The 11,076-nt window shown below is 46.6% G+C and overlaps 1 protein-coding gene across 1 annotated transcript in view; it reads left to right on the top strand.

The window, feature by feature from the left end:
• Positions 1–3,525: 3,525 nt before the first annotated feature.
• The window catches only part of PIG-G (phosphatidylinositol glycan anchor biosynthesis class G), a gene marked incomplete at its 3' end in the record, with an annotated part of 258,420 nt that continues 250,869 nt past the window's right edge, over positions 3,526–11,076 (top strand). The window contains 1 exon segment of the mRNA XM_070086539.1: positions 3,526–3,619.

Genomic DNA, 11,076 nt, shown 5'->3' with positions numbered 1-11,076 from the left:
GTGTGACCATGGCGTAATAGCGCACAAAATGCGCGCTAAAGGAATAACAGGAAAAGTCGGTCGATGGATCTATAATTTCCTCACTAACAGAACACAGAGAGTAGTCGTCAACAGAGTAAAGTCCGAGGCAGCTACGGTGAAAAGCTCTGTTCCACAAGGCACAGTACTCGCTCCCATCTTGTTCCTCATCCTCATATCCGACATAGACAAGGATGTCAGCCACAGCACCGTGTCTTCCTTTGCAGATGACACCCGAATCTGCATGACAGTGTCTTCCATTGCAGACACTGCAAGGCTCCAGGCGGACATCAACCAAATCTTTCAGTGGGCTGCAGAAAACAATATGAAGTTCAACGATGAGAAATTTCAATTACTCAGATATGGTAAACATGAGGAAATTAAATCTTCATCAGAGTACAAAACAAATTCTGGCCACAAAATAGAGCGAAACACCAACGTCAAAGACCTGGGAGTGATTATGTCGGAGGATCTCACCTTCAAGGACCATAACATTGTATCAATCGCATCTGCTAGAAAAATGACAGGATGGATAATGAGAACCTTCAAAACTAGGGAGGCCAAGCCCATGATGACACTCTTCAGGTCACTTGTTCTATCTAGGCTGGAATATTGCTGCACTCTAACAGCACCTTTCAAGGCAGGTGAAATTGCCGACCTAGAAAATGTACAGAGAACTTTCACGGCGCGCATAACGGAGATAAAATACCTCAATTACTGGGAGCGCTTGAGGTTTCTAAACCTGTATTCCCTGGAACGCAGGAGGGAGAGATACATGATTATATACACCTGGAAAATCCTAGAGGGACTAGTACCGAACTTGCACACGAAAATCACTCACTACGAAAGCAAAAGACTTGGCAGACGATGCACCATCCCCCCAATGAAAAGCAGGGGTGTCACTAGCACGTTAAGAGACCATACAATAAGTGTCAGGGGCCCGAGACTGTTCAACTGCCTCCCAGCACACATAAGGGGGATTACCAACAGACCCCTGGCAGTCTTCAAGCTGGCACTGGACAAGCACCTAAAGTCAGTTCCTGATCAGCCGGGCTGTGGCTCGTACGTTGGTTTGCGTGCAGCCAGCAGCAACAGCCTGGTTGATCAGGCGCTGATCCACCAGGAGGCCTGGTCACAGACCGGGCCGCGGGGGCGTTGACCCCCGAAACTCTCTCCAGGTAAACTCCAGTGATGTGGTAAGTTGTAAAAAAGAAATAGATTCTGAAGATATTAAACACAATTAAGACTATGAGGTAGAATGGTCGTTGAATACAACAATGACAATCAAAAGTAGTTGGGGTATTAGAATTTTAGGGGGGCACAATCTTTTTGCACACCCTGAATTTGGTAGGGTGTGCAAAAGAAGAAAATTAAAGGTGAATACAGGAAAGAGTAAGGTTATGAGGATAACAAAAAGATTAGGTGATGAAAGATTGAATATCAGATTGGAGGGAGAGAGTATGGAGGAGGTGAACGTATTCAGATATTTGGGAGTGGACGTGTCAGCGGATGGGTCTATGAAAGATGAGGTGAATCATAGAATTGATGAGGGAAAAAGAGTGAGTGGTGCACTTAGGAGTCTGTGGAGACAAAGAACTTTGTCCTTGGAGGCAAAGAGGGGAAGGTATGAGAGTATAGTTTTACCAACGCTCTTATATGGGTGTGAAGCGTGGGTGATGAATGTTGCAGCGAGGAGAAGGCTGGAGGCAGTGGAGATGTCATGTCTGAGGGCAATGTGTGGTGTGAATATAATGCAGAGAATTCGTAGTTTGGAAGTTAGGAGGAGGTGCGGGATTACCAAAACTGTTGTCCAGAGGGCTGAGGAAGGGTTGTTGAGGTGGTTTGGACATGTAGAGAGAATGGAGCGAAACAGAATGACTTCAAGAGTGTATCAGTCTGTAGTGGAAGGAAGGCGGGGTAGGGGTCGGCCTAGGAAGGGTTGGAGGGAGGGGGTAAAGGAGGTTTTGTGTGCGAGGGGCTTGGACTTCCAGCAGGCATGCGTGAGCGTGTTTGATAGGAGTGAATGGAGACAAATGGTTTTTAATACTTGACGTGCTGTTGGAGTGTGAGCAAAGTAACATTTATGAAGGGATTCAGGGAAACCGGCAGGCCGGACTTGAGTCCTGGAGATGGGAAGTACAGTGCCTGCACTCTGAAGGAGGGGTGTTAATGTTGCAGTTTAAAAACTGTAGTGTAAAGCACCCTTCTGGCAAGACAGTGATGGAGTGAATGATGGTGAAAGTTTTTCTTTTTCGGGCCACCCTGCCTTGGTGGGAATCGGCCGGTGTGATAATAAAAAAAAAAAATAACACTAACTGTGGACTGTGGGTATATCTGCACTTTACTCTGATTCTGTTAATCCAGCCTCACTTAGGAATGTTTTAAGGTCATGTTCTGTAGAGATGAAGTATCTCTTCCCAGTGGGCTGTTTCCTAACTGCGATTTTTCTGTAAACTCAGCATTGTAATCCTTATAGAGAATAAACTTTGAATTTGAATTTGAATTACTGGGAGCGCTTGAGGTTCCTAAACCTGTATTCCCTGGAACGCAGGAGGGAGAGATACATGATTATATACACCTGGAAAATCCTAGAGGGACTAGTACCGAACTTGCACACGAAAATCACTCACTACGAAAGCAAAAGACTTGGCAGACGATGCAACATCCCCCCAATGAAAAGCAGGGGTGTCACTAGCACGTTAAGAGACCATACAATAAGTGTCAGGGGCCCGAGACTGTTCAACTGCCTCCCAGCACACATAAGGGGGATTACCAATAGACCCCTGGCAGTCTTCAAGCTAGCACTGGACAAGCACCTAAAGTCAGCTCCTGATCAGCCGGGCTGTGGCTCGTACGTTGGTTTGCGTGCAGCCAGCAGTAACAGCCTGGTTGATCAGGCTCTGATCCACCAGGAGGCCTGGTCACAGACCGGGCCGCGGGGGCGTTGACCCCCGGAACTCTCTCCAGGTAAACTCCAGGTACAGGCTCACTATGGCCGTCACACATCACCGCTCTGTACTCTACCTTCCTCAACTCTACTCTCCACTCTTCCACATACCTGTTATTATCTTCCTTCTTCCTACTTTATACAACATCTTTTATCAAATTAAACGATATTTACATGAGGAGATTTATAGCAGCGAATTTCTATTTTAATTTTACATCTGCTTCTCATTACATCGCTTTTCTAGTGAAAAATTATACTTGTATTTTTAATAAGCTTTAATATAAAAGTATTTATATTATATAATATATAAATTAGGATAATTAATATATCTAATATATATAAAGAGCACAAAGGGCGTAACAGCTATTACAGCTTCTGAGTTTGTCTTAGATATCTTGATGTTATTATATGTATCAAACAAACACTAATTACACGGGTATTTTATGGTCATAATATAAATACACAATGTTGGTTTATAGCACTCCGTAAATTCTCTAGTTATTTTTGTACATTAGTTGGATAATTTTAATATTTATGTGTTGATGGGTAGACGACTATAAGGATATTGTAAGTAAAAGTTTGTTTACGTTGAGAAGACGTCTTCTACACTCCTAGTCTGACATTATTTATAATAATTTTCGTCATAAATATAATGTAAGTTTATAATTATAAGTTATTGTGGAAGAGGAAAGTTTGTGTGGTATATATAACTGTGTTTGATGATTATAAGACGTGAAGTGGCAGCGTAGTTCCTTGATGATGGTCAGCCCCTGGCTCTGGGGTGCCCTCAAGGTGCCTTGATGATGGTCAGCCTCTAGCTCTGGGGTGCTCTCAAGGTGCCTTGATGATGGTCAGCCTCTAGCTCTGGGGTGCCCTCAAGGTGCCATGATGATGGTCAGCCTCTAGCTCTGGGGTGCGCTCAAGGTGCCTTGATGATGGTCAGCCTCTAGCTCTGGGGTGCCCTCAAGGTGCCTTGATGATGGTCAGCCTCTAGCTCTGGGGTGCTCTCAAGGTGCCTTGATGATGGTCAGCCTCTAGCTCTGGGGTGCTCTCAAGGTGCCTTGATGATGGTCAGCCTCTAGCTCTGGGGTGCCCTCAAGGTGCCTTGATGATGGTCAGCCTCTAGCTCTGGGGTGCCCTCAAGGTGCCTTGATGATGGTCAGCCTCTAGCTCTGGGGTGCTCTCAAGGTGCCTTGATGATGGTCAGCCTCTAGCTCTGGGGTGCTCTCAAGGTGCCTTGATGATGGTCAGCCTCTAGCTCTGGGGTGCCCTCAAGGTGCCTTGATGATGGTCAGCCTCTATCTCTGGGGTGCTCTCAAGGTGCCTTGATGATGGTCAGCCTCTAGCTCTGGGGTGCTCTCAAGGTGCCTTGATGATGGTCAGCCTCTAGCTCTGGGGTGCTCTCAAGGTGCCTTGATGATGGTCAGCCTCTAGCTCTGGGGTGCTCTCAAGGTGCCTTGATGATGGTCAGCCTCTAGCTCTGGGGTGCTCTCAAGGTGCCTTGATGATGGTCAGCCTCTAGCTCTGGGGTGCTCTCAAGGTGCCTTGATGATGGTCAGCCTCTAGCTCTGGGGTGCTCTCAAGGTGCCTTGATGATGGTCAGCCTCTAGCTCTGGGGTGCTCTCAAGGTGCCTTGATGATGGTCAGCCTCTAGCTCTGGGGTGCTCTCAAGATGCCTTGATGATGGTCAGCCTCTAGCTCTGGGGTGCTCTCAAGGTGCCTTGATGATGGTCAGCCTCTAGCTCTGGGGTGCTCTCAAGGTGCCTTGATGATGGTCAGCCTCTAGCTCTGGGGTGCTCTCAAGGTGCCTTGATGGTGGTCAGCCTCTAGCTCTGGGGTGCCCTCAAGGTGCCTTGATGATGGTCAGCCTCTAGCTCTGGGGTGCCCTCAAGGTGCCTTGATGATGGTCAGCCTCTAGCTCCAGGGTGCCCTCAAGGTGCCTTGATGATGGTCAGCCTCTAGCTCTGGGATGCCCTCAAGGTGCCTTGATGATGGTCAGCCTCTAGCTCTGGGGTGCCCTCAAGGTGCCTTGATGATGGTCAGGCTCTAGCTCCAGGCTCCTCTCAAGGTGCCTTGATGATGGTCAGCCTCTAGCTCTGGGGTGCCCTCAAGGTGCCTTGATGATGGTCAGCCTCTAGCTCTGGGGTGCCCTCAAGGTGCCTTGATGATGGTCAGGCTCTAGCTCCAGGCTGCTCTCAAGGTGCCTTGATGATGGTCAGCCCCTAGCTCGGGTGCCCTCAAGGTGCCTTGATGATGGTCAGGCTCTAGCTCTGGGGTGCCCTCAAGGTGCCTTGATGATGGTCAGCCCCTAGCTCTGGGGTGCCCTCAAGGTGCCTTGATGATGGTCAGCCCCTAGCTCTGGGGTGCCCTCAAGGTGCCTTGATGGTGGTCAGCCTCTAGCTCTGGGGTGCCCTCAAGGTGCCTTGATGATGGTCAGCCCCTAGCTCTGGGCTGTCCTCAAGGTGCCTTGATGATGGTCAGGCTCTAGCTCTGGGGTGCCCTCAAGGTGCCTTGATGATGGTCAGCCCCTAGCTCTGGGGTGCCCTCAAGGTGCCTTGATGATGGTCAGCCTCTTGCTCTGGGGTGCCCTCAAGGTGCCTTGATGATGGTCAGCCTCTAGCTCTGGGGTGCCCTCAAGGTGCCTTGATGATGGTCAGCCTCTAGCTCCAGGGTCCCCTCAAGGTGCCTTGATGATGGTCAGCCTCTAGCTCTGGGGTGCCCTGAAGGTGCCTTGATGATGGTCAGCCTCTAGCTCCAGGGTCCCCTCAAGGTGCCTTGATGATGGTCAGCCTCTAGCTCTGGGGTGCCCTGAAGGTGCCTTGATGATGGTCAGCCTCTAGCTCCAGGGTCCGCTCAAGGTGCCTTGATGATGGTCAGCCTCTAGCTCTGGGGTGCCCTCAAGGTGCCTTGATGATAACATAAGAACATAAAGGAGGAACACTGCAGGAGGCCTGTTGGCCCATACTAGGCAGGTCCTTTACAATTCATCCCACTAACAAAACATTTGCCCAACCCAATTTTCAATGCCACCCAAGAAATAAGCTCTGATGTGAAAGTCCCACTCAAATCCAACCCCTCCCACTCATGTACTTATCCAACCTAAATTTGAAACTACCCAAAGTCCCAGCCTCAATAACCCAACTAGGTAGACTGTTCCACTCATCAACTACCCTATTTCCAAACCAATACTTTCCTATGTCCTTTCTAAATCTAAACTTATCTAATTTAAATCCATTACTGCAGGTTCTCTCTTGGAGAGACATCCTCAAGACCTTATTAATATCCCTTTTATTAATACCTATCTTCCACTTATACACTTCGATCAGGTCTCCCCTCATTCTTCGTCTAACAAGTGAATGTAACTTAAGAGTATTCAATCTTTCTTCATAAGGAAGATTTCTAATGCTATGTATTAATTTAGTCATCCTACGCTGAATGTTTTCTAACGAATTTATGTCCATTCTGTAATATGGAGACCAGAACTGAGCTGCATAATCTAGGTGAGGCCTTACTAATGATGTATAAAGCTGCAGTATGACCTCTGGACTTCTGTTGCTTACACTTCTTGATATAAATCCCAGAAATCTATTTGCCTTATTACGTACGCTTAGGCATTGCTGTCTTGGTTTAAGGTTGCTGCTCACCATAACCCCCAAGTCCTTTTTGCAATCTGTATGGCTAAGTTCTACATCATTTAACTTATAAGTACTAGGGTTATGGGCACTCCCAAGCTTCAGAACCTTGCATTTATCTACATTGAACTGCATCTGCCACTTTTCTGACCAAGAATAGAGTTTGTTTAAATCCTCCTGAAGTTCCATAACATCTACGTTTGAATCAATTATCCTACCTATCTTTGTGTCATCGGCAAATTTGCTCATATCACTAGTAATTCCCTCCTCAAGATCATTGATATATATTATAAACAACAACGGGCCCAAGAATGATCCCTGTGGAACGCCACTTACAGATCCCCACTCGGATTTAACCCCATTTATAGGCACTCTCAGCTTCCTGTCAGTGAGCCATGACTCGATCCACGAGAGCATTTTTTCCCCCAATGCCATGAGCTGCCACTTTCTTTAACAGTCTATGGTGCGGAACTCTATCAAAAGCCTTACTAAAATCTAAGTAAATAATATCAAATTCTTTATCAAAAGCTTTACTGAAGAAAGTTAATAAATTAGTTAGACAAGACCGGCCTCTTGTGAATCCATGCTGAGTATCATTAATCTAGCTATGCTTATCGAGATGGCTTCTTATAATCTCAGCTATAATTGACTCTAGTAATTTGCCTACAATTGAGGTCAGGCTTATTGGGCGGTAATTTGACGGTAACGACTTGTCCCCTGTTTTAAAAATAGGAATTACATTAGCCATCTTCCACTTATCAGACACTACACCTGTTTGAAGAGATAAATTAAAAATATTAGTTAATGGTTCACAGAGTTCCATTTTGCATTCCTTAAGAACCCTTGAAAAAACCTCATCAGGACCCGGCGACTTATTTTGCTTCAGTCTGTCTATCTGCTTCACAACCATTTCACTAGTGACTGTGATGTTACATAATTTATCTTCTTCTAGCCCACTATAAAAATTAATTACTGGAATATTGTTAGTGTCTTCCTGTGTAAAAACTGAGAGAAAATAATTATTTAAAATCGAGCATATTTCATTCTCTTTGTCAGTAAGGTGCCCATAGTTATTTTTAAGGGGACCTATCTTATCTCTAACTTTTGTTCTATAGACCTGGAAAAAACTTTTTGGGTTAGTTTTAGAATCCCTAGCAACTTTAATTTCATAGTCCCTTTTAGCTTTTCTTATCCCCTTTTTAATGTCCCTCTTAATATCAATATACTGATTCATAAGATGACCCTCACCTCTTTTGATATGCCTATAAATTCCTTTCTTATGCCCTAGTAGATATTTGAGCCTATTATTCATCCATTTTGGGTCATTTCTATTTGATCTAATTTCTTTATATGGGATAAACGTTTTTTGAGCAGCATGTATAGTGTTCAGAAAACTGTCATATTGATAGCTCACTTCGTTACCCCAGTCAACAGATGATAAGTGCTCTCTAAGCCCATCGTAATCTGCTAAGCGAAAATCTGGGACTGTTACTGAGTTATCGCTACTATCGTACTTCCATTCAATGCTAAATGTAATTGATTTGTGGTCGCTAGCTCCCAGTTCCTCTGAAATTTCTAAATTATTAACAAGGGATTCATTGTTTGCCAGAACTAAGTCAAGCAGGTTATTTCTCCTTGTAGGTTCTGTCACAAACTGCTTCAAAAAACAATCCTGAACTACTTCTAAGAAGTCGTATGATTCTAAATTCCCAGTCAAGAAATTCCAATCAATATGACTAAAGTTAGTCTCCTAGAATTACTACATTATCGTGCCTTGTGGCCTTAACAATTTCCTCCCATAGTAGTCTCCCTTGGTCCCTATCTAAGTTTGGGGGACGGTATATCACTCCTAAAATCAGTTTTTCATGCCCCTCTGAAAATTCTATCCAAACAGACTCTGTATGTGTTACTTCAGACTTATTACCCATTTTTATGCAACAGTTCAAGAGATCTCGGACATACAATGACACCCCACCCCCCTTCCCGATACTTCTATCTACTTGGAACAATTTAAAACCCTGAATATGACATTCCGCAGGCATGTCCCGACTTTTTGAATTAAACCACGTCTCAGTTAAGGCAAATACATCAATGTTACCTGCACTAGCAACTAATCTCAACTCGTCCATCTTATTCCTAGCACTACGGCAATTAGCATAATAAACATTGAAAGACTCTCCTTTCTCTTTACCCTTCCTGCTCATTTCTGTTTTTCTACTAAACCTATTACTGTCCTTATCACCCAAAGTCCCTGGCTTTTCAATATCTACCTCGTTCTGCTTATTACTAGTTCCCCTAGAACTTGTAATATTACTACACTGGGACTTCACTGTTTTCCTGCCAAAACCCATACCACTAACTATTCCTAGTTTAAAGTCCTAACTGCTCCATCCACTGCAGTTGCCAGTGCTACCACCCCAGACCTAGATAAGTGAACCCATCTCTGGCATACATGTCATTTCTGCCATAGAAGAGGTCCCAGTTGTCAATGAATGTTACCGCATTTTCCTTACAGTATTTGTCCAACCAGCAATTGACACCAATTGCCCTGGACAACCATTCATTTCCAACTCCTCTCCTTGGCAAAATACCACATATGACAGGGTTCCCACACTTACTCCTAATTATTTCTATTGCTGACATATACCTGCTAATCAGGTCTTCACTCCTACGTCTGCCAACATCGTTGCCTCCAGCACTGAGACAGATAATAGGATTGCTCCCATTACCTCTCATGATGTCATCCAGACGGGTAACAATATCCTCCATCCCAGCCCCAGGAAAGCAAACTCTGTCTCCTACTCCTGTCCTTCAAGCAGAATGCCCTATCCATGTACCTAAGTTGGCTATCCCCAACAACAACAATATTCTTGCCTTCCTTGGTGTCGTTCGTCGTGACGTTCCCAGTAGTCGACTCCCATTCGTCGGGTAGCACCGAGAATGTATTAGATGTTTCCACAACAGTTTCCACGGCAGTCTCTTTCTTCTTCATCGTTTCTACCTTTCCATTCGTCTTCTTGATCGTCAACTTCGTTCCCTGCTGTCAAGCCACTGTCAAGTTTCCCTTCTTGACCTGAGGACTCAAAACAGGAGGACTACTACGAATCTTCTTGTTTTCCTCGATCAGTCGCCGAATCTCCAATTTCGCCATCCTCAATTCTTCCTTAAGCTGTTGGTAAAGTTGCTCGATGGAGGGCATCTTGCTTCAATTCGTAGAGAGCGCGCAAACAGGTCTTCACAGAGCTAAGTTCACGTCAACACTGCGCAAAAGCTAACTCAATCAGGAGCTACTGGTGATCAGCCTTTAGTTCCAGGGTCCCCTCAAGGTGCCTTGATGATGGTTAGCCTCTAGCTCAGGGTCCCCTCAAGGTGCCTTGATGATGGTCAGCCTCTAGCTCTGGGGTGCCCTCAAGGTGCCTTGATGATGGCCAGCCTCTAGCTCTGGGGTGCCCTCAAGGTGCCTTGATGATGGTCAGCCTCTAGCTCTGGGGTGCCCTCAAGGTGCCTTGATGATGGTCAGCCTCTAGCTCTGGGGTGCCCTCAAGGTGCCATGATGATGGTCAGCCTCTAGCTCTGGGGTGCCCTCAAGGTGCCTTGATGATGGTCAGCCTCTAGCTCCGGGGTCCCCTCAAGGTGCCTTGATGATGGTCAGCCTCTAGCTCTGGGGTCCCCTCAAGATGCCTTGATGATGGTCAGCCTCTAGCTCCAGGCTCCTCTCAAGGTGCCTTGATGATGGTCAGCCTCTAGCTCTGGGGTGCCCTCAAGGTGCCTTGATGATGGCCAGCCTCTAGCTCTGGGGTGCCCTCAAGGTGCCTTGATGATGGTCAGCCTCTAGCTCTGGGGTGCCCTCAAGGTGCCTTGATGATGGTCAGCGTCTAGCTCTGGGGTGCGCTCAAGGTGCCTTGAAGATGGTCAGCCTCTAGCTCTGGGGTGTCCTCAAGGTGCCTTGATGATGATCAGCCTCTAGCTCTGGGGTGCCCTCAAGGTGTCTTGATGATGGCCAGCCTGTAGCTCTGGGGTGCCCTCAAGGTGCCTTGATGATGGTCAGGCTCTAGCTCCAGGCTCCTCTCAAGGTGCCTTGATGATGGTCAGGCTCTAGCTCTGGGGTGCGATCAAGGTGCCTTGATGATGGTCAGGCTCTAGCTCCAGGCTCCTCTCAAGGTGCCTTGATGATGGTCAGCCCCTAGATCCAGGCTCCTCTCAAGGTGCCTTGATGATGGTCAGCCTCTAGCTCTGGGGTGCCCTCAAGGTGCCTTGATGATGGTCAGGCTTTAGCTCCAGGCTCCTCTCAAGGTGCCTTGATGATGGTCAGCCTCTAGCTCCAGGCTCCTCTCAAGGTGCCTTGATGATGGTCAACCTCTAGCTCTGAGGTGCCCTCAAGGTGCCTTGATGGTCAGCCTCTAGCTCTGTGGTGCCCTTAAGGTGCCTTGATGATGATCAGCCTCTAGCTCTGGGGTGCCCTCAAGGTGCCTTGATGAT

Source organism: Cherax quadricarinatus, chromosome 19 (assembly GCF_038502225.1).
Source record: "Cherax quadricarinatus isolate ZL_2023a chromosome 19, ASM3850222v1, whole genome shotgun sequence".
Taxonomy (NCBI): Eukaryota; Metazoa; Arthropoda; class Malacostraca; order Decapoda; family Parastacidae; genus Cherax; species Cherax quadricarinatus.
This window is presented reverse-complemented; position numbering and strand designations above follow the sequence as displayed.